General features: G+C 45.3%; 25 non-coding genes across 25 annotated transcripts; all 25 read left to right on the top strand.

Annotated features, from left to right (window-relative positions):
- The first annotated feature begins 213 nt into the window (after positions 1-213).
- TRNAS-GCU (transfer RNA serine (anticodon GCU)) lies at positions 214-295 on the top strand. Its single transcript has one exon. It is a non-coding gene; the product is annotated as a tRNA-Ser (tRNA).
- Positions 296-1,127: 832 nt separating this feature from the next.
- TRNAS-GCU (transfer RNA serine (anticodon GCU)) lies at positions 1,128-1,209 on the top strand. The gene has a single exon. It is a non-coding gene; the product is annotated as a tRNA-Ser (tRNA).
- A 1,329-nt stretch (positions 1,210-2,538) lies between these two features.
- Positions 2,539-2,620, top strand: TRNAC-GCA (transfer RNA cysteine (anticodon GCA)). The gene has a single exon. It is a non-coding gene; the product is annotated as a tRNA-Cys (tRNA).
- Positions 2,621-3,452: 832 nt separating this feature from the next.
- Positions 3,453-3,534, top strand: TRNAS-GCU (transfer RNA serine (anticodon GCU)). The gene has a single exon. It is a non-coding gene; the product is annotated as a tRNA-Ser (tRNA).
- An 832-nt stretch (positions 3,535-4,366) lies between these two features.
- TRNAS-GCU (transfer RNA serine (anticodon GCU)) lies at positions 4,367-4,448 on the top strand. Its single transcript has one exon. It is a non-coding gene; the product is annotated as a tRNA-Ser (tRNA).
- Positions 4,449-5,280: 832 nt separating this feature from the next.
- On the top strand, positions 5,281-5,362 carry TRNAS-GCU (transfer RNA serine (anticodon GCU)). The gene has a single exon. It is a non-coding gene; the product is annotated as a tRNA-Ser (tRNA).
- Positions 5,363-6,196: 834 nt separating this feature from the next.
- On the top strand, positions 6,197-6,278 carry TRNAS-GCU (transfer RNA serine (anticodon GCU)). Its single transcript has one exon. It is a non-coding gene; the product is annotated as a tRNA-Ser (tRNA).
- Positions 6,279-7,111: 833 nt separating this feature from the next.
- On the top strand, positions 7,112-7,193 carry TRNAS-GCU (transfer RNA serine (anticodon GCU)). The gene has a single exon. It is a non-coding gene; the product is annotated as a tRNA-Ser (tRNA).
- Positions 7,194-8,025: 832 nt separating this feature from the next.
- On the top strand, positions 8,026-8,107 carry TRNAS-GCU (transfer RNA serine (anticodon GCU)). The gene has a single exon. It is a non-coding gene; the product is annotated as a tRNA-Ser (tRNA).
- An 834-nt stretch (positions 8,108-8,941) lies between these two features.
- TRNAS-GCU (transfer RNA serine (anticodon GCU)) lies at positions 8,942-9,023 on the top strand. The gene has a single exon. It is a non-coding gene; the product is annotated as a tRNA-Ser (tRNA).
- Positions 9,024-10,372: 1,349 nt separating this feature from the next.
- TRNAS-GCU (transfer RNA serine (anticodon GCU)) lies at positions 10,373-10,454 on the top strand. The gene has a single exon. It is a non-coding gene; the product is annotated as a tRNA-Ser (tRNA).
- An 832-nt stretch (positions 10,455-11,286) lies between these two features.
- TRNAS-GCU (transfer RNA serine (anticodon GCU)) lies at positions 11,287-11,368 on the top strand. Its single transcript has one exon. It is a non-coding gene; the product is annotated as a tRNA-Ser (tRNA).
- An 832-nt stretch (positions 11,369-12,200) lies between these two features.
- TRNAS-GCU (transfer RNA serine (anticodon GCU)) lies at positions 12,201-12,282 on the top strand. The gene has a single exon. It is a non-coding gene; the product is annotated as a tRNA-Ser (tRNA).
- Positions 12,283-13,114: 832 nt separating this feature from the next.
- On the top strand, positions 13,115-13,196 carry TRNAS-GCU (transfer RNA serine (anticodon GCU)). Its single transcript has one exon. It is a non-coding gene; the product is annotated as a tRNA-Ser (tRNA).
- An 834-nt stretch (positions 13,197-14,030) lies between these two features.
- Positions 14,031-14,112, top strand: TRNAS-GCU (transfer RNA serine (anticodon GCU)). The gene has a single exon. It is a non-coding gene; the product is annotated as a tRNA-Ser (tRNA).
- Positions 14,113-14,944: 832 nt separating this feature from the next.
- On the top strand, positions 14,945-15,026 carry TRNAS-GCU (transfer RNA serine (anticodon GCU)). Its single transcript has one exon. It is a non-coding gene; the product is annotated as a tRNA-Ser (tRNA).
- Positions 15,027-15,858: 832 nt separating this feature from the next.
- TRNAS-GCU (transfer RNA serine (anticodon GCU)) lies at positions 15,859-15,940 on the top strand. Its single transcript has one exon. It is a non-coding gene; the product is annotated as a tRNA-Ser (tRNA).
- An 834-nt stretch (positions 15,941-16,774) lies between these two features.
- TRNAS-GCU (transfer RNA serine (anticodon GCU)) lies at positions 16,775-16,856 on the top strand. The gene has a single exon. It is a non-coding gene; the product is annotated as a tRNA-Ser (tRNA).
- Positions 16,857-17,688: 832 nt separating this feature from the next.
- On the top strand, positions 17,689-17,770 carry TRNAS-GCU (transfer RNA serine (anticodon GCU)). The gene has a single exon. It is a non-coding gene; the product is annotated as a tRNA-Ser (tRNA).
- Positions 17,771-18,602: 832 nt separating this feature from the next.
- On the top strand, positions 18,603-18,684 carry TRNAS-GCU (transfer RNA serine (anticodon GCU)). Its single transcript has one exon. It is a non-coding gene; the product is annotated as a tRNA-Ser (tRNA).
- An 834-nt stretch (positions 18,685-19,518) lies between these two features.
- TRNAS-GCU (transfer RNA serine (anticodon GCU)) lies at positions 19,519-19,600 on the top strand. The gene has a single exon. It is a non-coding gene; the product is annotated as a tRNA-Ser (tRNA).
- An 832-nt stretch (positions 19,601-20,432) lies between these two features.
- On the top strand, positions 20,433-20,514 carry TRNAS-GCU (transfer RNA serine (anticodon GCU)). The gene has a single exon. It is a non-coding gene; the product is annotated as a tRNA-Ser (tRNA).
- Positions 20,515-21,348: 834 nt separating this feature from the next.
- Positions 21,349-21,430, top strand: TRNAS-GCU (transfer RNA serine (anticodon GCU)). The gene has a single exon. It is a non-coding gene; the product is annotated as a tRNA-Ser (tRNA).
- Positions 21,431-22,779: 1,349 nt separating this feature from the next.
- On the top strand, positions 22,780-22,861 carry TRNAS-GCU (transfer RNA serine (anticodon GCU)). The gene has a single exon. It is a non-coding gene; the product is annotated as a tRNA-Ser (tRNA).
- Positions 22,862-23,695: 834 nt separating this feature from the next.
- On the top strand, positions 23,696-23,777 carry TRNAS-GCU (transfer RNA serine (anticodon GCU)). The gene has a single exon. It is a non-coding gene; the product is annotated as a tRNA-Ser (tRNA).
- The last annotated feature ends 109 nt before the right edge of the window (positions 23,778-23,886 follow it).

The raw sequence follows: 23,886 nt of genomic DNA, 5'->3' as shown, positions 1-23,886 counted from the left end.
CCTTGTTTAGGTAGGTGTGCTCCAGTGGGATGATTAAGGTGTCCTCTGTCAGGCCTCTTGCAAATGATTTTTCTTGTGTGAGCAAAAGGTGCGCGTTCTTCTTTTCTGTCCAAAAAGTGCACTTTGCTATCCTGAAAAGATGAGCCGTGTTTTGCGCACAGGGCTTTGACCAGAGCTGAAAAAATGATAGCGTTAGATGTCATGTTTTACTGAGACGAGGTGGCCGAGTGGTTAAGGCGATAAACTGCTAATCCGTTGTGCTCTGCACGCATGGGTTCAAGTCCCATCCTCGTCGATGGTGCACTTTTACAAACTAGTATCATACCCACCATCCAACTCGCCTGTCCTTGACGTCCATGTGGTTGTGCATGGATAAGTGTGTATGCCCTTTGCCCGATGACTATTGGGACACAGATTGTGTACATTTACACAATGCTTGTCTGCAGCATCATTCTTTCTCACAAAGTATGGGCCGTTCGGGGTTCAGACCTGCAACCCACAAATAGAAAATTCACCTCTGCAGCCTTAGCGGAGAAAATAAACAGTGCTTGTCTGGCTGTACGAAGAAAATAGTTTGTCTGTAGAAGGACAAGTGCCAAAAAGTGCTTCAGTCATACCTGATTTTCAAGTTGTAAACCTCCTGTCTGTGACTGGCAGGTGCCAGTGTGAGGCATAAGGTATAATGGGATTGGTAGGACAGTAAGAAGATGTGCCCTCGCCTCATGTTCATACTGGCTTGAGTCTCCCTAAAAGTAGAAGTAATCTGCATAGTTCAGCCCACAGTCTAGCTAAGTGACCCTAAAAGGCAGATGTTAATTGTGGAAATGCTTGGCTGAAAGTTTGCAATGATTCCAAAAGATGTAAGCAAAGATGAAAAATACAGCATGGCGTGTTGATGGCATGGTGTAGAAGGCCCTTGTTTAGGTAGGTGTGCTCCAGTGGGATGATTAAGGTGTCCTCTGTCAGGCCTCTTGCAAATGATTTTTCTTGTGTGAGCAAAAGGTGCGCGTTCTTCTTTTCTGTCCAAAAAGTGCACTTTGCTATCCTGAAAAGATGAGCTGTGTTTTGCGCACAGGGCTTTGACCAGAGCTGAAAAAATGATAGCGTTAGATGTCATGTTTTACTGAGATGAGGTGGCCGAGTGGTTAAGGCGATGGACTGCTAATCCATTGTGCTCTGCACGCATGGGTTCAAGTCCCATCCTCGTCGATGGTGCACTTTTACAAACTAGTATCATACCCACCATCCAACTCGCCTGTCCTTGACGTCCATGTGGTTGTGCATGGATAAGTGTGTATGCCCTTTGCCCGATGACTATTGGGACACAGATTGTGTACATTTACACAATGCTTGTCTGCAGCATCATTCTTTCTCACAAAGTATGGGCCGTTCGGGGTTCAGACCTGCAACCCACAAATAGAAAATTCACCTCTGCAGCCTTAGCGGAGAAAATAAACAGTGCTTGTCTGGCTGCACGAAGAAATTAGTTTGTCTGTAGAAGGACAAGTGCCAAACAGGCATGGGCTTCCGAATTCCGCGGAAGCTAAAATTCCGAAATTCCGCCGGAATTGGGGTTTCCGCATGGTTCCGCGGAATTCGGAATTTGCAATCCGGAATTCGGAATTTGCAATCCGGAATTCGGAATTCCGGCAAAATCGGAATCGGAATGAATTGACCAATCAGGAGATGCGGAATGAGTTGACCAATCATAATCAGCGGAGAGTTACTGCGCTAAAATAACGGTTTCAACATTTTTTTTATCCAAATTTACAAAATACAAATCAACTTTATTAACAATAGATATTTCAAATGAGCGATTGAGTGTTTCCTCCTAAATTTACGGAAATCCGTTTAAAAATTACGGAAGTCCGTTTAAAAATACGGAAGGTGCACGTGGCGGAATACCGCGGAATTCCACTGGAATGTAGCGGAAGCGGAATTTCGGTAGTGGCGGTATGCGGAATTACCGCGGAATCGGAAATTGGCTCTTCCGACCATGCCTGGTGCCAAAAAGTGCTTCAGTCATACCTGATTTTCAAGTTGTAAACCTCCTGTCTGTGACTGGCAGGTGCCAGTGTGAGGCATAAGGTATAATGGGATTGGTAGGACAGTAAGAAGATGTGCCCTCGCCTCATGTTCATACTGGCTTGAGTCTCCCTAAAAGTAGAAGTAATCTGCATAGTTCAGCCCACAGTCTAGCTAAGTGACCCTAAAAGGCAGATGTTAATTGTGGAAATGCTTGGCTGAAAGTTTGCAATGATTCCAAAAGATGTAAGCAAAGATGAAAAATACAGCATGGCGTGTTGATGGCATGGTGTAGAAGGCCCTTGTTTAGGTAGGTGTGCTCCAGTGGGATGATTAAGGTGTCCTCTGTCAGGCCTCTTGCAAATGATTTTTCTTGTGTGAGCAAAAGGTGCGCGTTCTTCTTTTCTGTCCAAAAAGTGCACTTTGCTATCCTGAAAAGATGAGCCGTGTTTTGCGCACAGGGCTTTGACCAGAGCTGAAAAAATGATAGCGTTAGATGTCATGTTTTACTGAGACGAGGTGGCTGAGTGGTTAAGGCGATGGACTGCAAATCCATTGTGCTCTGCACGCATGGGTTCAAATCCCATCCTCGTCGATGGTGCACTTTTACAAACTAGTATCATACCCACCATCCAACTCGCCTGTCCTTGACGTCCATGTGGTTGTGCATGGATAAGTGTGTATGCCCTTTGCCCGATGACTATTGGGACACAGATTGTGTACATTTACACAATGCTTGTCTGCAGCATCATTCTTTCTCACAAAGTATGGGCCATTTGGGGTTCAGACCTGCAACCCACAAATAGAAAATTCACCTCTGCAGCCTTAGCGGAGAAAATAAACAGTGCTTGTCTGGCTGCACGAAGAAAATAGTTTGTCTGTAGAAGGACAAGTGCCAAAAAGTGCTTCAGTCATACCTGATTTTCAAGTTGTAAACCTCCTGTCTGTGACTGGCAGGTGCCAGTGTGAGGCATAAGGTATAATGGGATTGGTAGGACAGTAAGAAGATGTGCCCTCGCCTCATGTTCATACTGGCTTGAGTCTCCCTAAAAGTAGAAGTAATCTGCATAGTTCAGCCCACAGTCTAGCTAAGTGACCCTAAAAGGCAGATGTTAATTGTGGAAATGCTTGGCTGAAAGTTTGCAATGATTCCAAAAGATGTAAGCAAAGATGAAAAATACAGCATGGCGTGTTGATGGCATGGTGTAGAAGGCCCTTGTTTAGGTAGGTGTGCTCCAGTGGGATGATTAAGGTGTCCTCTGTCAGGCCTCTTGCAAATGATTTTTCTTGTGTGAGCAAAAGGTGCGCGTTCTTCTGTTCTGTCCAAAAAGTGCACTTTGCTATCCTGAAAAGATGAGCCGTGTTTTGCGCACAGGGCTTTGACCAGAGCTGAAAAAATGATAGCGTTAGATGTCATGTTTTACTGAGACGAGGTGGCCGAGTGGTTAAGGCGATGGACTGCTAATCCATTGTGCTCTGCACGCATGGGTTCAAGTCCCATCCTCGTCGATGGTGCACTTTTACAAACTAGTATCATACCCACCATCCAACTCGCCTGTCCTTGACGTCCATGTGGTTGTGCATGGATAAGTGTGTATGCCCTTTGCCCGATGACTATTGGGACACAGATTGTGTACATTTACACAATGCTTGTCTGCAGCATCATTCTTTCTCACAAAGTATGGGCCGTTCGGGGTTCAGACCTGCAACCCACAAATAGAAAATTCACCTCTGCAGCCTTAGCGGAGAAAATAAACAGTGCTTGTCTGGCTGCACGAAGAAATTAGTTTGTCTGTAGAAGGACAAGTGCCAAAAAGTGCTTCAGTCATACCTGATTTTCAAGTTGTAAACCTCCTGTCTGTGACTGGCAGGTGCCAGTGTGAGGCATAAGGTATAATGGGATTGGTAGGACAGTAAGAAGATGTGCCCTCGCCTCATGTTCATACTGGCTTGAGTCTCCCTAAAAGTAGAAGTAATCTGCATAGTTCAGCCCACAGTCTAGCTAAGTGACCCTAAAAGGCAGATGTTAATTGTGGAAATGCTTGGCTGAAAGTTTGCAATGATTCCAAAAGATGTAAGCAAAGATGAAAAATACAGCATGGCGTGTTGATGGCATGGTGTAGAAGGCCCTTGTTTAGGTAGGTGTGCTCCAGTGGGATGATTAAGGTGTCCTCTGTCAGGCCTCTTGCAAATGATTTTTCTTGTGTGAGCAAAAGGTGCGCGTTCTTCTTTTCTGTCCAAAAAGTGCACTTTGCTATCCTGAAAAGATGAGCCGTGTTTTGCGCACAGGGCTTTGACCAGAGCTGAAAAAATGATAGCGTTAGATGTCATGTTTTACTGAGACGAGGTGGCCGAGTGGTTAAGGCGATGGACTGCTAATCCATTGTGCTCTGCACGCATGGGTTCAAGTCCCATCCTCGTCGATGGTGCACTTTTACAAACTAGTATCATACCCACCATCCAACTCGCCTGTCCTTGACGTCCATGTGGTTGTGCATGGATAAGTGTGTATGCCCTTTGCCCGATGACTATTGGGACACAGATTGTGTACATTTACACAATGCTTGTCTGCAGCATCATTCTTTCTCACAAAGTATGGGCCGTTCGGGGTTCAGACCTGCAACCCACAAATAGAAAATTCACCTCTGCAGCCTTAGCGGAGAAAATAAACAGTGCTTGTCTGGCTGCACGAAGAAATTAGTTTGTCTGTAGAAGGACAAGTGCCAAAAAGTGCTTCAGTCATACCTGATTTTCAAGTTGTAAACCTCCTGTCTGTGACTGGCAGGTGCCAGTGTGAGGCATAAGGTATAATGGGATTGGTAGGACAGTAAGAAGATGTGCCCTCGCCTCATGTTCATACTGGCTTGAGTCTCCCTAAAAGTAGAAGTAATCTGCATAGTTCAGCCCACAGTCTAGCTAAGTGACCCTAAAAGGCAGATGTTAATTGTGGAAATGCTTGGCTGAAAGTTTGCAATGATTCCAAAAGATGTAAGCAAAGATGAAAAATACAGCATGGCGTGTTGATGGCATGGTGTAGAAGGCCCTTGTTTAGGTAGGTGTGCTCCAGTGGGATGATTAAGGTGTCCTCTGTCAGGCCTCTTGCAAATGATTTTTCTTGTGTGAGCAAAAGGTGCGCGTTCTTCTTTTCTGTCCAAAAAGTGCACTTTGCTATCCTGAAAAGATGAGCCGTGTTTTGCGCACAGGGCTTTGACCAGAGCTGAAAAAATGATAGCGTTAGATGTCATGTTTTACTGAGACGAGGTGGCCGAGTGGTTAAGGCGATGGACTGCTAATCCATTGTGCTCTGCACGCATGGGTTCAAATCCCATCCTCGTCGATGGTGCACTTTTACAAACTAGTATCATACCCACCATCCAACTCGCCTGTCCTTGACACGTCCATGTGGTTGTGCATGGATAAGTGTGTATGCCCTTTGCCCGATGACTATTGGGACACAGATTGTGTACATTTACACAATGCTTGTCTGCAGCATCATTCTTTCTCACAAAGTATGGGCCATTTGGGGTTCAGACCTGCAACCCACAAATAGAAAATTCACCTCTGCAGCCTTAGCGGAGAAAATAAACAGTGCTTGTCTGGCTGCACGAAGAAAATAGTTTGTCTGTAGAAGGACAAGTGCCAAAAAGTGCTTCAGTCATACCTGATTTTCAAGTTGTAAACCTCCTGTCTGTGACTGGCAGGTGCCAGTGTGAGGCATAAGGTATAATGGGATTGGTAGGACAGTAAGAAGATGTGCCCTCGCCTCATGTTCATACTGGCTTGAGTCTCCCTAAAAGTAGAAGTAATCTGCATAGTTCAGCCCACAGTCTAGCTAAGTGACCCTAAAAGGCAGATGTTAATTGTGGAAATGCTTGGCTGAAAGTTTGCAATGATTCCAAAAGATGTAAGCAAAGATGAAAAATACAGCATGGCGTGTTGATGGCATGGTGTAGAAGGCCCTTGTTTAGGTAGGTGTGCTCCAGTGGGATGATTAAGGTGTCCTCTGTCAGGCCTCTTGCAAATGATTTTTCTTGTGTGAGCAAAAGGTGCGCGTTCTTCTTTTCTGTCCAAAAAGTGCACTTTGCTATCCTGAAAAGATGAGCCGTGTTTTGCGCACAGGGCTTTGACCAGAGCTGAAAAAATGATAGCGTTAGATGTCATGTTTTACTGAGACGAGGTGGCCGAGTGGTTAAGGCGATGGACTGCTAATCCATTGTGCTCTGCACGCATGGGTTCAAATCCCATCCTCGTCGATGGTGCACTTTTACAAACTAGTATCATACCCACCATCCAACTCGCCTGTCCTTGACGTCCATGTGGTTGTGCATGGATAAGTGTGTATGCCCTTTGCCCGATGACTATTGGGACACAGATTGTGTACATTTACACAATGCTTGTCTGCAGCATCATTCTTTCTCACAAAGTATGGGCCATTTGGGGTTCAGACCTGCAACCCACAAATAGAAAATTCACCTCTGCAGCCTTAGCGGAGAAAATAAACAGTGCTTGTCTGGCTGCACGAAGAAAATAGTTTGTCTGTAGAAGGACAAGTGCCAAAAAGTGCTTCAGTCATACCTGATTTTTTAAGTTGTAAACCTCCTGTCTGTGACTGGCAGGTGCCAGTGTGAGGCATAAGGTATAATGGGATTGGTAGGACAGTAAGAAGATGTGCCCTCGCCTCATGTTCATACTGGCTTGAGTCTCCCTAAAAGTAGAAGTAATCTGCATAGTTCAGCCCACAGTCTAGCTAAGTGACCCTAAAAGGCAGATGTTAATTGTGGAAATGCTTGGCTGAAAGTTTGCAATGATTCCAAAAGATGTAAGCAAAGATGAAAAATACAGCATGGCGTGTTGATGGCATGGTGTAGAAGGCCCTTGTTTAGGTAGGTGTGCTCCAGTGGGATGATTAAGGTGTCCTCTGTCAGGCCTCTTGCAAATGATTTTTCTTGTGTGAGCAAAAGGTGCGCGTTCTTCTTTTCTGTCCAAAAAGTGCACTTTGCTATCCTGAAAAGATGAGCCATGTTTTGCGCACAGGGCTTTGACCAGAGCTGAAAAAATGATAGCGTTAGATGTCATGTTTTACTGAGACGAGGTGGCCGAGTGGTTAAGGCGATGGACTGCTAATCCATTGTGCTCTGCACGCATGGGTTCAAGTCCCATCCTCGTCGATGGTGCACTTTTACAAACTAGTATCATACCCACCATCCAACTCGCCTGTCCTTGACGTCCATGTGGTTGTGCATGGATAAGTGTGTATGCCCTTTGCCCGATGACTATTGGGACACAGATTGTGTACATTTACACAATGCTTGTCTGCAGCATCATTCTTTCTCACAAAGTATGGGCCGTTCGGGGTTCAGACCTGCAACCCACAAATAGAAAATTCACCTCTGCAGCCTTAGCGGAGAAAATAAACAGTGCTTGTCTGGCTGCACAAAGAAATTAGTTTGTCTGTAGAAGGACAAGTGCCAAAAAGTGCTTCAGTCATACCTGATTTTCAAGTTGTAAACCTCCTGTCTGTGACTGGCAGGTGCCAGTGTGAGGCATAAGGTATAATGGGATTGGTAGGACAGTAAGAAGATGTGCCCTCGCCTCATGTTCATACTGGCTTGAGTCTCCCTAAAAGTAGAAGTAATCTGCATAGTTCAGCCCACAGTCTAGCTAAGTGACCCTAAAAGGCAGATGTTAATTGTGGAAATGCTTGGCTGAAAGTTTGCAATGATTCCAAAAGATGTAAGCAAAGATGAAAAATACAGCATGGCGTGTTGATGGCATGGTGTAGAAGGCCCTTGTTTAGGTAGGTGTGCTCCAGTGGGATGATTAAGGTGTCCTCTGTCAGGCCTCTTGCAAATGATTTTTCTTGTGTGAGCAAAAGGTGCGCGTTCTTCTTTTCTGTCCAAAAAGTGCACTTTGCTATCCTGAAAAGATGAGCCGTGTTTTGCGCACAGGGCTTTGACCAGAGCTGAAAAAATGATAGCGTTAGATGTCATGTTTTACTGAGACGAGGTGGCCGAGTGGTTAAGGCGATGGACTGCTAATCCATTGTGCTCTGCACGCATGGGTTCAAATCCCATCCTCGTCGATGGTGCACTTTTACAAACTAGTATCATACCCACCATCCAACTCGCCTGTCCTTGACACGTCCATGTGGTTGTGCATGGATAAGTGTGTATGCCCTTTGCCCGATGACTATTGGGACACAGATTGTGTACATTTACACAATGCTTGTCTGCAGCATCATTCTTTCTCACAAAGTATGGGCCATTTGGGGTTCAGACCTGCAACCCACAAATAGAAAATTCACCTCTGCAGCCTTAGCGGAGAAAATAAACAGTGCTTGTCTGGCTGCACGAAGAAAATAGTTTGTCTGTAGAAGGACAAGTGCCAAAAAGTGCTTCAGTCATACCTGATTTTCAAGTTGTAAACCTCCTGTCTGTGACTGGCAGGTGCCAGTGTGAGGCATAAGGTATAATGGGATTGGTAGGACAGTAAGAAGATGTGCCCTCGCCTCATGTTCATACTGGCTTGAGTCTCCCTAAAAGTAGAAGTAATCTGCATAGTTCAGCCCACAGTCTAGCTAAGTGACCCTAAAAGGCAGATGTTAATTGTGGAAATGCTTGGCTGAAAGTTTGCAATGATTCCAAAAGATGTAAGCAAAGATGAAAAATACAGCATGGCGTGTTGATGGCATGGTGTAGAAGGCCCTTGTTTAGGTAGGTGTGCTCCAGTGGGATGATTAAGGTGTCCTCTGTCAGGCCTCTTGCAAATGATTTTTCTTGTGTGAGCAAAAGGTGCGCGTTCTTCTTTTCTGTCCAAAAAGTGCACTTTGCTATCCTGAAAAGATGAGCCGTGTTTTGCGCACAGGGCTTTGACCAGAGCTGAAAAAATGATAGCGTTAGATGTCATGTTTTACTGAGACGAGGTGGCCGAGTGGTTAAGGCGATGGACTGCTAATCCATTGTGCTCTGCACGCATGGGTTCAAGTCCCATCCTCGTCGATGGTGCACTTTTACAAACTAGTATCATACCCACCATCCAACTCGCCTGTCCTTGACGTCCATGTGGTTGTGCATGGATAAGTGTGTATGCCCTTTGCCCGATGACTATTGGGACACAGATTGTGTACATTTACACAATGCTTGTCTGCAGCATCATTCTTTCTCACAAAGTATGGGCCGTTCGGGGTTCAGACCTGCAACCCACAAATAGAAAATTCACCTCTGCAGCCTTAGCGGAGAAAATAAACAGTGCTTGTCTGGCTGCACGAAGAAATTAGTTTGTCTGTAGAAGGACAAGTGCCAAACAGGCATGGGCTTCCGAATTCCGCGGAAGCTAAAATTCCGAAATTCCGCCGGAATTGGGGTTTCCGCATGGTTCCGCGGAATTCGGAATTTGCAATCCGGAATTCGGAATTTGCAATCCGGAATTCGGAATTCCGGCAAAATCGGAATCGGAATGAATTGACCAATCAGGAGATGCGGAATGAGTTGACCAATCATAATCAGCGGAGAGTTACTGCGCTAAAATAACGGTTTCAACATTTTTTTTATCCAAATTTACAAAATACAAATCAACTTTATTAACAATAGATATTTCAAATGAGCGATTGAGTGTTTCCTCCTAAATTTACGGAAATCCGTTTAAAAATTACGGAAGTCCGTTTAAAAATACGGAAGGTGCACGTGGCGGAATACCGCGGAATTCCGCGGAATGTAGCGGAATTCCACCGGAATGTAGCGGAAGCGGAATTTCGGTAGTGGCGGTATGCGGAATTACCGCGGAATCGGAAATTGGCTCTTCCGACCATGCCTGGTGCCAAAAAGTGCTTCAGTCATACCTGATTTTCAAGTTGTGAACCTCCTGTCTGTGACTGGCAGGTGCCAGTGTGAGGCATAAGGTATAATGGGATTGGTAGGACAGTAAGAAGATGTGCCCTCGCCTCATGTTCATACTGGCTTGAGTCTCCCTAAAAGTAGAAGTAATCTGCATAGTTCAGCCCACAGTCTAGCTAAGTGACCCTAAAAGGCAGATGTTAATTGTGGAAATGCTTGGCTGAAAGTTTGCAATGATTCCAAAAGATGTAAGCAAAGATGAAAAATACAGCATGGCGTGTTGATGGCATGGTGTAGAAGGCCCTTGTTTAGGTAGGTGTGCTCCGGTGGGATGATTAAGGTGTCCTCTGTCAGGCCTCTTGCAAATGATTTTTCTTGTGTGAGCAAAAGGTGCGCGTTCTTCTGTTCTGTCCAAAAAGTGCACTTTGCTATCCTGAAAAGATGAGCCGTGTTTTGCGCACAGGGCTTTGACCAGAGCTGAAAAAATGATAGCGTTAGATGTCATGTTTTACTGAGACGAGGTGGCCGAGTGGTTAAGGCGATGGACTGCTAATCCATTGTGCTCTGCACGCATGGGTTCAAGTCCCATCCTCGTCGATGGTGCACTTTTACAAACTAGTATCATACCCACCATCCAACTCGCCTGTCCTTGACGTCCATGTGGTTGTGCATGGATAAGTGTGTATGCCCTTTGCCCGATGACTATTGGGACACAGATTGTGTACATTTACACAATGCTTGTCTGCAGCATCATTCTTTCTCACAAAGTATGGGCCGTTCGGGGTTCAGACCTGCAACCCACAAATAGAAAATTCACCTCTGCAGCCTTAGCGGAGAAAATAAACAGTGCTTGTCTGGCTGCACGAAGAAATTAGTTTGTCTGTAGAAGGACAAGTGCCAAAAAGTGCTTCAGTCATACCTGATTTTCAAGTTGTAAACCTCCTGTCTGTGACTGGCAGGTGCCAGTGTGAGGCATAAGGTATAATGGGATTGGTAGGACAGTAAGAAGATGTGCCCTCGCCTCATGTTCATACTGGCTTGAGTCTCCCTAAAAGTAGAAGTAATCTGCATAGTTCAGCCCACAGTCTAGCTAAGTGACCCTAAAAGGCAGATGTTAATTGTGGAAATGCTTGGCTGAAAGTTTGCAATGATTCCAAAAGATGTAAGCAAAGATGAAAAATACAGCATGGCGTGTTGATGGCATGGTGTAGAAGGCCCTTGTTTAGGTAGGTGTGCTCCAGTGGGATGATTAAGGTGTCCTCTGTCAGGCCTCTTGCAAATGATTTTTCTTGTGTGAGCAAAAGGTGCGCGTTCTTCTTTTCTGTCCAAAAAGTGCACTTTGCTATCCTGAAAAGATGAGCCGTGTTTTGCGCACAGGGCTTTGACCAGAGCTGAAAAAATGATAGCGTTAGATGTCATGTTTTACTGAGACGAGGTGGCCGAGTGGTTAAGGCGATGGACTGCTAATCCATTGTGCTCTGCACGCATGGGTTCAAGTCCCATCCTCGTCGATGGTGCACTTTTACAAACTAGTATCATACCCACCATCCAACTCGCCTGTCCTTGACGTCCATGTGGTTGTGCATGGATAAGTGTGTATGCCCTTTGCCCGATGACTATTGGGACACAGATTGTGTACATTTACACAATGCTTGTCTGCAGCATTATTCTTTCTCACAAAGTATGGGCCGTTCGGGGTTCAGACCTGCAACCCACAAATAGAAAATTCACCTCTGCAGCCTTAGCGGAGAAAATAAACAGTGCTTGTCTGGCTGCACGAAGAAATTAGTTTGTCTGTAGAAGGACAAGTGCCAAAAAGTGCTTCAGTCATACCTGATTTTCAAGTTGTAAACCTCCTGTCTGTGACTGGCAGGTGCCAGTGTGAGGCATAAGGTATAATGGGATTGGTAGGACAGTAAGAAGATGTGCCCTCGCCTCATGTTCATACTGGCTTGAGTCTCCCTAAAAGTAGAAGTAATCTGCATAGTTCAGCCCACAGTCTAGCTAAGTGACCCTAAAAGGCAGATGTTAATTGTGGAAATGCTTGGCTGAAAGTTTGCAATGATTCCAAAAGATGTAAGCAAAGATGAAAAATACAGCATGGCGTGTTGATGGCATGGTGTAGAAGGCCCTTGTTTAGGTAGGTGTGCTCCAGTGGGATGATTAAGGTGTCCTCTGTCAGGCCTCTTGCAAATGATTTTTCTTGTGTGAGCAAAAGGTGCGCGTTCTTCTTTTCTGTCCAAAAAGTGCACTTTGCTATCCTGAAAAGATGAGCCGTGTTTTGCGCACAGGGCTTTGACCAGAGCTGAAAAAATGATAGCGTTAGATGTCATGTTTTACTGAGACGAGGTGGCCGAGTGGTTAAGGCGATGGACTGCTAATCCATTGTGCTCTGCACGCATGGGTTCAAGTCCCATCCTCGTCGATAGTGCACTTTTACAAACTAGTATCATACCCACCATCCAACTCGCCTGTCCTTGACGTCCATGTGGTTGTGCATGGATAAGTGTGTATGCCCTTTGCCCGATGACTATTGGGACACAGATTGTGTACATTTACACAATGCTTGTCTGCAGCATCATTCTTTCTCACAAAGTATGGGCCGTTCGGGGTTCAGACCTGCAACCCACAAATAGAAAATTCACCTCTGCAGCCTTAGCGGAGAAAATAAACAGTGCTTGTCTGGCTGCACGAAGAAATTAGTTTGTCTGTAGAAGGACAAGTGCCAAAAAGTGCTTCAGTCATACCTGATTTTCAAGTTGTAAACCTCCTGTCTGTGACTGGCAGGTGCCAGTGTGAGGCATAAGGTATAATGGGATTGGTAGGACAGTAAGAAGATGTGCCCTCGCCTCATGTTCATACTGGCTTGAGTCTCCCTAAAAGTAGAAGTAATCTGCATAGTTCAGCCCACAGTCTAGCTAAGTGACCCTAAAAGGCAGATGTTAATTGTGGAAATGCTTGGCTGAAAGTTTGCAATGATTCCAAAAGATGTAAGCAAAGATGAAAAATACAGCATGGCGTGTTGATGGCATGGTGTAGAAGGCCCTTGTTTAGGTAGGTGTGCTCCAGTGGGATGATTAAGGTGTCCTCTGTCAGGCCTCTTGCAAATGATTTTTCTTGTGTGAGCAAAAGGTGCGCGTTCTTCTTTTCTGTCCAAAAAGTGCACTTTGCTATCCTGAAAAGATGAGCCGTGTTTTGCGCACAGGGCTTTGACCAGAGCTGAAAAAATGATAGCGTTAGATGTCATGTTTTACTGAGACGAGGTGGCCGAGTGGTTAAGGCGATGGACTGCTAATCCATTGTGCTCTGCACGCATGGGTTCAAATCCCATCCTCGTCGATGGTGCACTTTTACAAACTAGTATCATACCCACCATCCAACTCGCCTGTCCTTGACACGTCCATGTGGTTGTGCATGGATAAGTGTGTATGCCCTTTGCCCGATGACTATTGGGACACAGATTGTGTACATTTACACAATGCTTGTCTGCAGCATCATTCTTTCTCACAAAGTATGGGCCATTTGGGGTTCAGACCTGCAACCCACAAATAGAAAATTCACCTCTGCAGCCTTAGCGGAGAAAATAAACAGTGCTTGTCTGGCTGCACGAAGAAAATAGTTTGTCTGTAGAAGGACAAGTGCCAAAAAGTGCTTCAGTCATACCTGATTTTCAAGTTGTAAACCTCCTGTCTGTGACTGGCAGGTGCCAGTGTGAGGCATAAGGTATAATGGGATTGGTAGGACAGTAAGAAGATGTGCCCTCGCCTCATGTTCATACTGGCTTGAGTCTCCCTAAAAGTAGAAGTAATCTGCATAGTTCAGCCCACAGTCTAGCTAAGTGACCCTAAAAGGCAGATGTTAATTGTGGAAATGCTTGGCTGAAAGTTTGCAATGATTCCAAAAGATGTAAGCAAAGATGAAAAATACAGCATGGCGTGTTGATGGCATGGTGTAGAAGGCCCTTGTTTAGGTAGGTGTGCTCCAGTGGGATGATTAAGGTGTCCTCTGTCAGGCCTCTTGCAAATGATTTTTCTTGTGTGAGCAAAAGGTGCGCGTTCTTCTTTTCTGTCCAAAAAGTGCACTTTGCTATCCTGAAAAGATGAGCCGTGTTTTGCGCACAGGGCTTTGACCAGAGCTGAAAAAATGATAGCGTTAGATGTCATGATTTACTGAGACGAGGTGGCCGAGTGGTTAAGGCGATGGACTGCTAATCCATTGTGCTCTGCACGCACGGGTTCAAATCCCATCCTCGTTGATGGTGCACTTTTACAAACTAGTATCATACCCACCATCCAACTCGCCTGTCCTTGACGTCCATGTGGTTGTGCATGGATAAGTGTGTATGCCCTTTGCCCGATGACTATTGGGACACAGATTGTGTACATTTACACAATGCTTGTCTGCAGCATCATTCTTTCTCACAAAGTATGGGCCATTTGGGGTTCAGACCTGCAACCCACAAATAGAAAATTCACCTCTGCAGCCTTAGCGGAGAAAATAAACAGTGCTTGTCTGGCTGCACGAAGAAAATAGTTTGTCTGTAGAAGGACAAGTGCCAAAAAGTGCTTCAGTCATACCTGATTTTCAAGTTGTAAACCTCCTGTCTGTGACTGGCAGGTGCCAGTGTGAGGCATAAGGTATAATGGGATTGGTAGGACAGTAAGAAGATGTGCCCTCGCCTCATGTTCATACTGGCTTGAGTCTCCCTAAAAGTAGAAGTAATCTGCATAGTTCAGCCCACAGTCTAGCTAAGTGACCCTAAAAGGCAGATGTTAATTGTGGAAATGCTTGGCTGAAAGTTTGCAATGATTCCAAAAGATGTAAGCAAAGATGAAAAATACAGCATGGCGTGTTGATGGCATGGTGTAGAAGGCCCTTGTTTAGGTAGGTGTGCTCCAGTGGGATGATTAAGGTGTCCTCTGTCAGGCCTCTTGCAAATGATTTTTCTTGTGTGAGCAAAAGGTGCGCGTTCTTCTTTTCTGTCCAAAAAGTGCACTTTGCTATCCTGAAAAGATGAGCCGTGTTTTGCGCACAGGGCTTTGACCAGAGCTGAAAAAATGATAGCGTTAGATGTCATGTTTTACTGAGACGAGGTGGCCGAGTGGTTAAGGCGATGGACTGCTAATCCATTGTGCTCTGCACGCATGGGTTCAAGTCCCATCCTCGTCGATGGTGCACTTTTACAAACTAGTATCATACCCACCATCCAACTCGCCTGTCCTTGACGTCCATGTGGTTGTGCATGGATAAGTGTGTATGCCCTTTGCCCGATGACTATTGGGACACAGATTGTGTACATTTACACAATGCTTGTCTGCAGCATCATTCTTTCTCACAAAGTATGGGCCGTTCGGGGTTCAGACCTGCAACCCACAAATAGAAAATTCACCTCTGCAGCCTTAGCGGAGAAAATAAACAGTGCTTGTCTGGCTGCACGAAGAAATTAGTTTGTCTGTAGAAGGACAAGTGCCAAAAAGTGCTTCAGTCATACCTGATTTTCAAGTTGTAAACCTCCTGTCTGTGACTGGCAGGTGCCAGTGTGAGGCATAAGGTATAATGGGATTGGTAGGACAGTAAGAAGATGTGCCCTCGCCTCATGTTCATACTGGCTTGAGTCTCCCTAAAAGTAGAAGTAATCTGCATAGTTCAGCCCACAGTCTAGCTAAGTGACCCTAAAAGGCAGATGTTAATTGTGGAAATGCTTGGCTGAAAGTTTGCAATGATTCCAAAAGATGTAAGCAAAGATGAAAAATACAGCATGGCGTGTTGATGGCATGGTGTAGAAGGCCCTTGTTTAGGTAGGTGTGCTCCAGTGGGATGATTAAGGTGTCCTCTGTCAGGCCTCTTGCAAATGATTTTTCTTGTGTGAGCAAAAGGTGCGCGTTCTTCTTTTCTGTCCAAAAAGTGCACTTTGCTATCCTGAAAAGATGAGCCGTGTTTTGCGCACAGGGCTTTGACCAGAGCTGAAAAAATGATAGCGTTAGATGTAATGTTTTACTGAGACGAGGTGGCCGAGTGGTTAAGGCGATGGACTGCTAATCCATTGTGCTCTGCACGCATGGGTTCAAATCCCATCCTCGTCGATGGTGCACTTTTACAAACTAGTATCATACCCACCATCCAACTCGCCTGTCCTTGACACGTCCATGTGGTTGTGCATGGATAAGTGTGTATGCCCTTTGCCCGATGACTATTGGGACACAGATTGTGTACATTTACACAATGCTTGTCTGCAGCATCATTCTTTCTCACAAAGTATGGGCCATTTGGGGTTCAGACCTGCAACCCACAAATAGAAAATTCACCTCTGCAGCCTTAGCGGAGAAAATAAACAGTGCTTGTCTGGCTGCACGAAGAAAATAGTTTGTCTGTAGAAGGACAAGTGCCAAAAAGTGCTTCAGTCATACCTGATTTTCAAGTTGTAAACCTCCTGTCTGTGACTGGCAGGTGCCAGTGTGAGGCATAAGGTATAATGGGATTGGTAGGACAGTAAGAAGATGTGCCCTCGCCTCATGTTCATACTGGCTTGAGTCTCCCTAAAAGTAGAAGTAATCTGCATAGTTCAGCCCACAGTCTAGCTAAGTGACCCTAAAAGGCAGATGTTAATTGTGGAAATGCTTGGCTGAAAGTTTGCAATGATTCCAAAAGATGTAAGCAAAGATGAAAAATACAGCATGGCGTGTTGATGGCATGGTGTAGAAGGCCCTTGTTTAGGTAGGTGTGCTCCAGTGGGATGATTAAGGTGTCCTCTGTCAGGCCTCTTGCAAATGATTTTTCTTGTGTGAGCAAAAGGTGCGCGTTCTTCTTTTCTGTCCAAAAAGTGCACTTTGCTATCCTGAAAAGATGAGCCGTGTTTTGCGCACAGGGCTTTGACCAGAGCTGAAAAAATGATAGCGTTAGATGTCATGTTTTACTGAGACGAGGTGGCCGAGTGGTTAAGGCGATGGACTGCTAATCCATTGTGCTCTGCACGCATGGGTTCAAATCCCATCCTCGTCGATGGTGCACTTTTACAAACTAGTATCATACCCACCATCCAACTCGCCTGTCCTTGACGTCCATGTGGTTGTGCATGGATAAGTGTGTATGCCCTTTGCCCGATGACTATTGGGACACAGATTGTGTACATTTACACAATGCTTGTCTGCAGCATCATTCTTTCTCACAAAGTATGGGCCATTTGGGGTTCAGACCTGCAACCCACAAATAGAAAATTCACCTCTGCAGCCTTAGCGGAGAAAATAAACAGTGCTTGTCTGGCTGCACGAAGAAAATAGTTTGTCTGTAGAAGGACAAGTGCCAAAAAGTGCTTCAGTCATACCTGATTTTCAAGTTGTAAACCTCCTGTCTGTGACTGGCAGGTGCCAGTGTGAGGCATAAGGTATAATGGGATTGGTAGGACAGTAAGAAGATGTGCCCTCGCCTCATGTTCATACTGGCTTGAGTCTCCCTAAAAGTAGAAGTAATCTGCATAGTTCAGCCCACAGTCTAGCTAAGTGACCCTAAAAGGCAGATGTTAATTGTGGAAATGCTTGGCTGAAAGTTTGCAATGATTCCAAAAGATGTAAGCAAAGATGAAAAATACAGCATGGCGTGTTGATGGCATGGTGTAGAAGGCCCTTGTTTAGGTAGGTGTGCTCCAGTGGGATGATTAAGGTGTCCTCTGTCAGGCCTCTTGCAAATGATTTTTCTTGTGTGAGCAAAAGGTGCGCGTTCTTCTTTTCTGTCCAAAAAGTGCACTTTGCTATCCTGAAAAGATGAGCCATGTTTTGCGCACAGGGCTTTGACCAGAGCTGAAAAAATGATAGCGTTAGATGTCATGTTTTACTGAGACGAGGTGGCCGAGTGGTTAAGGCGATGGACTGCTAATCCATTGTGCTCTGCACGCATGGGTTCAAGTCCCATCCTCGTCGATGGTGCACTTTTACAAACTAGTATCATACCCACCATCCAACTCGCCTGTCCTTGACGTCCATGTGGTTGTGCATGGATAAGTGTGTATGCCCTTTGCCCGATGACTATTGGGACACAGATTGTGTACATTTACACAATGCTTGTCTGCAGCATCATTCTTTCTCACAAAGTATGGGCCGTTCGGGGTTCAGACCTGCAACCCACAAATAGAAAATTCACCTCTGCAGCCTTAGCGGAGAAAATAAACAGTGCTTGTCTGGCTGCACAAAGAAATTAGTTTGTCTGTAGAAGGACAAGTGCCAAAAAGTGCTTCAGTCATACCTGATTTTCAAGTTGTAAACCTCCTGTCTGTGACTGGCAGGTGCCAGTGTGAGGCATAAGGTATAATGGGATTGGTAGGACAGTAAGAAGATGTGCCCTCGCCTCATGTTCATACTGGCTTGAGTCTCCCTAAAAGTAGAAGTAATCTGCATAGTTCAGCCCACAGTCTAGCTAAGTGACCCTAAAAGGCAGATGTTAATTGTGGAAATGCTTGGCTGAAAGTTTGCAATGATTCCAAAAGATGTAAGCAAAGATGAAAAATACAGCATGGCGTGTTGATGGCATGGTGTAGAAGGCCCTTGTTTAGGTAGGTGTGCTCCAGTGGGATGATTAAGGTGTCCTCTGTCAGGCCTCTTGCAAATGATTTTTCTTGTGTGAGCAAAAGGTGCGCGTTCTTCTTTTCTGTCCAAAAAGTGCACTTTGCTATCCTGAAAAGATGAGCCGTGTTTTGCGCACAGGGCTTTGACCAGAGCTGAAAAAATGATAGCGTTAGATGTCATGTTTTACTGAGACGAGGTGGCCGAGTGGTTAAGGCGATGGACTGCTAATCCATTGTGCTCTGCACGCATGGGTTCAAATCCCATCCTCGTCGATGGTGCACTTTTACAAACTAGTATCATACCCACCATCCAACTCGCCTGTCCTTGACACGTCCATGTGGTTGTGCATGGATAAGTGTGTATGCCCTTTGCCCGATGACTATTGGGACACAGATTGTGTACATTTACACAATGCTTGTCTGCAGCATCATTCTTTCTCACAAAGTATGGGCCATTTGGGGTTCAGACCTGCAACCCACAAATAGAAAATTCACCTCTGCAGCCTTAGCGGAGAAAATAAACAGTGCTTGTCTGGCTGCACGAAGAAAATAGTTTGTCTGTAGAAGGACAAGTGCCAAAAAGTGCTTCAGTCATACCTGATTTTCAAGTTGTAAACCTCCTGTCTGTGACTGGCAGGTGCCAGTGTGAGGCATAAGGTATAATGGGATTGGTAGGACAGTAAGAAGATGTGCCCTCGCCTCATGTTCATACTGGCTTGAGTCTCCCTAAAAGTAGAAGTAATCTGCATAGTTCAGCCCACAGTCTAGCTAAGTGACCCTAAAAGGCAGATGTTAATTGTGGAAATGCTTGGCTGAAAGTTTGCAATGATTCCAAAAGATGTAAGCAAAGATGAAAAATACAGCATGGCGTGTTGATGGCATGGTGTAGAAGGCCCTTGTTTAGGTAGGTGTGCTCCAGTGGGATGATTAAGGTGTCCTCTGTCAGGCCTCTTGCAAATGATTTTTCTTGTGTGAGCAAAAGGTGCGCGTTCTTCTTTTCTGTCCAAAAAGTGCACTTTGCTATCCTGAAAAGATGAGCCGTGTTTTGCGCACAGGGCTTTGACCAGAGCTGAAAAAATGATAGCGTTAGATGTCATGATTTACTGAGACGAGGTGGCCGAGTGGTTAAGGCGATGGACTGCTAATCCATTGTGCTCTGCACGCATGGGTTCAAATCCCATCCTCGTCGATGGTGCACTTTTACAAACTAGTATCATACCCACCATCCAACTCGCCTGTCCTTGACGTCCATGTGGTTGTGCATGGATAAGTGTGTATGCCCTTTGCCCGATGACTATTGGGACACAGATTGTGTACATTTACACAATGCTTGTCTGCAGCATCATTCTTTCTCACAAAGTATGGGCCATTTGGGGTTCAGACCTGCAACCCACAAATAGAAAATTCACCTCTGCAGCCTTAGCGGAGAAAATAAACAGTGCTTGTCTGGCTGCACGAAGAAAATAGTTTGTCTGTAGAAGGACAAGTGCCAAAAAGTGCTTCAGTCATACCTGATTTTCAAGTTGTAAACCTCCTGTCTGTGACTGGCAGGTGCCAGTGTGAGGCATAAGGTATAATGGGATTGGTAGGACAGTAAGAAGATGTGCCCTCGCCTCATGTTCATACTGGCTTGAGTCTCCCTAAAAGTAGAAGTAATCTGCATAGTTCAGCCCACAGTCTAGCTAAGTGACCCTAAAAGGCAGATGTTAATTGTGGAAATGCTTGGCTGAAAGTTTGCAATGATTCCAAAAGATGTAAGCAAAGATGAAAAATACAGCATGGCGTGTTGATGGCATGGTGTAGAAGGCCCTTGTTTAGGTAGGTGTGCTCCAGTGGGATGATTAAGGTGTCCTCTGTCAGGCCTCTTGCAAATGATTTTTCTTGTGTGAGCAAAAGGTGCGCGTTCTTCTTTTCTGTCCAAAAAGTGCACTTTGCTATCCTGAAAAGATGAGCCGTGTTTTGCGCACAGGGCTTTGACCAGAGCTGAAAAAATGATAGCGTTAGATGTCATGTTTTACTGAGACGAGGTGGCCGAGTGGTTAAGGCGATGGACTGCTAATCCATTGTGCTCTGCACGCATGGGTTCAAATCCCATCCTTGTCGATGGTGCACTTTTACAAACTAGTATCATACCCACCATCCAACTCGCCTGTCCTTGACACGTCCATGTGGTTGTGCATGGATAAGTGTGTATGCCCTTTGCCCGATGACTATTGGGACACAGATTGTGTACATTTACACAATGCTTGTCTGCAGCATCATTCTTTCTCACAAAGTATGGGCCATTTGGGGTTCAGACCTGCAACCCACAAATAGAAAATTCACCTCTGCAGCCTTAGCGGAGAAAATAAACAGTGCTTGTCTGGCTGCACGAAGAAAATAGTTTGTCTGTAGAAGGACAAGTGCCAAAAAGTGCTTCAGTCATACCTGATTTTCAAGTTGTAAACCTCCTATCTGTGACTGGCAGGTGCCAGTGTGAGGCATAAGGTATAATGGGATTGGTAGGACAGTAAGAAGATGTGCCCTCGCCTCATGTTCATACTGGCTTGAGTCTCCCTAAAAGTAGAAGTAATCTGCATAGTTCAGCCCACAGTCTAGCTAAGTGACCCTAAAAGGCAGATGTTAATTGTGGAAATGCTTGGCTGAAAGTTTGCAATGATTCCAAAAGATGTAAGCAAAGATGAAAAATACAGCATGGCGTGTTGATGGCATGGTGTAGAAGGCCCTTGTTTAGGTAGGTGTGCTCCAGTGGGATGATTAAGGTGTCCTCTGTCAGGCCTCTTGCAAATGATTTTTCTTGTGTGAGCAAAAGGTGCGCGTTCTTCTTTTCTGTCCAAAAAGTGCACTTTGCTATCCTGAAAAGATGAGCCGTGTTTTGCGCACAGGGCTTTGACCAGAGCTGAAAAAATGATAGCGTTAGATGTCATGTTTTACTGAGACGAGGTGGCCGAGTGGTTAAGGCGATGGACTGCTAATCCATTGTGCTCTGCACGCATGGGTTCAAGTCCCATCCTCGTCGATGGTGCACTTTTACAAACTAGTATCATACCCACCATCCAACTCGCCTGTCCTTGACGTCCATGTGGTTGTGCATGGATAAGTGTGTATGCCCTTTGCCCGATGACTATTGGGACACAGATTGTGTACATTTACACAATGCTTGTCTGCAGCATCATTCTTTCTCACAAAGTATGGGCCGTTCGGGGTTCAGACCTGCAACCCACAAATAGAAAATTCACCTCTGCAGCCTTAGCGGAGAAAATAAACAGTGCTTGTCTGGCTGCACGAAGAAATTAGTTTGTCTGTAGAAGGACAAGTGCCAAACAGGCATGGGCTTCCGAATTCCGCGGAAGCTAAAATTCCGAAATTCCGCCGGAATTGGGGTTTCCGCATGGTTCCGCGGAATTCGGAATTTGCAATCCGGAATTCGGAATTTGCAATCCGGAATTCGGAATTCCGGCAAAATCGGAATCGGAATGAATTGACCAATCAGGAGATGCGGAATGAGTTGACCAATCATAATCAGCGGAGAGTTACTGCGCTAAAATAACGGTTTCAACATTTTTTTTATCCAAATTTACAAAATACAAATCAACTTTATTATCAATAGATATTTCAAATGAGCGATTGAGTGTTTCCTCCTAAATTTACGGAAATCCGTTTAAAAATTACGGAAGTCCGTTTAAAAATACGGAAGGTGCACGTGGCGGAACACCGCGGAATTCCGCGGAATGTAGCGGAATTCCACCGGAATGTAGCGGAAGCGGAATTTCGGTAGTGGCGGTATGCGGAATTACCGCGGAATCGGAAATTGGCTCTTCCGACCATGCCTGGTGCCAAAAAGTGCTTCAGTCATACCTGATTTTCAAGTTGTAAACCTCCTGTCTGTGACTGGCAGGTGCCAGTGTGAGGCATAAGGTATAATGGGATTGGTAGGACAGTAAGAAGATGTGCCCTCGCCTCATGTTCATACTGGCTTGAGTCTCCCTAAAAGTAGAAGTAATCTGCATAGTTCAGCCCACAGTCTAGCTAAGTGACCCTAAAAGGCAGATGTTAATTGTGGAAATGCTTGGCTGAAAGTTTGCAATGATTCCAAAAGATGTAAGCAAAGATGAAAAATACAGCATGGCGTGTTGATGGCATGGTGTAGAAGGCCCTTGTTTAGGTAGGTGTGCTCCAGTGGGATGATTAAGGTGTCCTCTGTCAGGCCTCTTGCAAATGATTTTTCTTGTGTGAGCAAAAGGTGCGCGTTCTTCTTTTCTGTCCAAAAAGTGCACTTTGCTATCCTGAAAAGATGAGCCGTGTTTTGCGCACAGGGCTTTGACCAGAGCTGAAAAAATGATAGCGTTAGATGTCATGTTTTACTGAGACGAGGTGGCCGAGTGGTTAAGGCGATGGACTGCTAATCCATTGTGCTCTGCACGCATGGGTTCAAATCCCATCCTCGTCGATGGTGTACTTTTACAAACTAGTATCATACCCACCATCCAACTCGCCTGTCCTTGACACGTCCATGTGGTTGTGCATGGATAAGTGTGTATGCCCTTTGCCCGATGACTATTGGGACACAGATTGTGTACATTTACACAATGCTTATCTGCAGCATCATTCTTTCTCACAAAGTATGGGCCATTTGGGGTTCAGACCTGCAACCCACAAATAGAAAATTCACCTCTGCAGCCTTAGCGGAGAAAATAAACAGTGCTTGTCTGGCTGCACGAAGAAAATAGTTTGTCTGTAGAAGGACAAGTGCCAAAAAGTGCTTCAGTCATACCTGATTTTCAAGTTGTAAACCTCCTGTCTGTGACTGGCAGGTGCCAGTGTGAGGCATAAGGTATAATGGGATTGGTAGGACAGTAAGAAGATGTGCCCTCGCCTCATGTTCATACTGGCTTGAGTCTCCCTAAAAGTAGAAGTAATCTGCATAGTTCAGCCCACAGTCTAGCTAAGTGACCCTAAAAGGCAGATGTTAATTGTGGAAATGCTTGGCTGAAAGTTTGCAATGATTCCAAAAGATGTAAGCAAAGATGAAAAATACAGCATGGCGTGTTGATGGCATGGTGTAGAAGGCCCTTGTTTAGGTAGGTGTGCTCCAGTGGGATGATTAAGGTGTCCTCTGTCAGGCCTCTTGCAAATGATTTTTCTTGTGTGAGCAAAAGGTGCGCGTTCTTCTTTTCTGTCCAAAAAGTGCACTTTGCTATCCTGAAAAGATGAGCCGTGTTTTGCGCACAGGGCTTTGACCAGAGCTGAAAAAATGATAGCGTTAGATGTCATGTTTTACTGAGACGAGGTGGCCGAGTGGTTAAGGCGATGGACTGCTAATCCATTGTGCTCTGCACGCATGGGTTCAAATCCCATCCTCGTCGATGGTGCACTTTTACAAACTAGTATCATACCCACCATCCAACTCGCCTGTCCTTGACGTCCATGTGGTTGTGCATGGATAAGTGTGTATGCCCTTTGCCCGATGACTAT

The sequence above is a fragment of the Hyperolius riggenbachi genome, chromosome 3, assembly GCF_040937935.1.
Source record: "Hyperolius riggenbachi isolate aHypRig1 chromosome 3, aHypRig1.pri, whole genome shotgun sequence".
In the NCBI taxonomy this organism is placed as follows: Eukaryota; Metazoa; Chordata; class Amphibia; order Anura; family Hyperoliidae; genus Hyperolius; species Hyperolius riggenbachi.
This window is presented reverse-complemented; position numbering and strand designations above follow the sequence as displayed.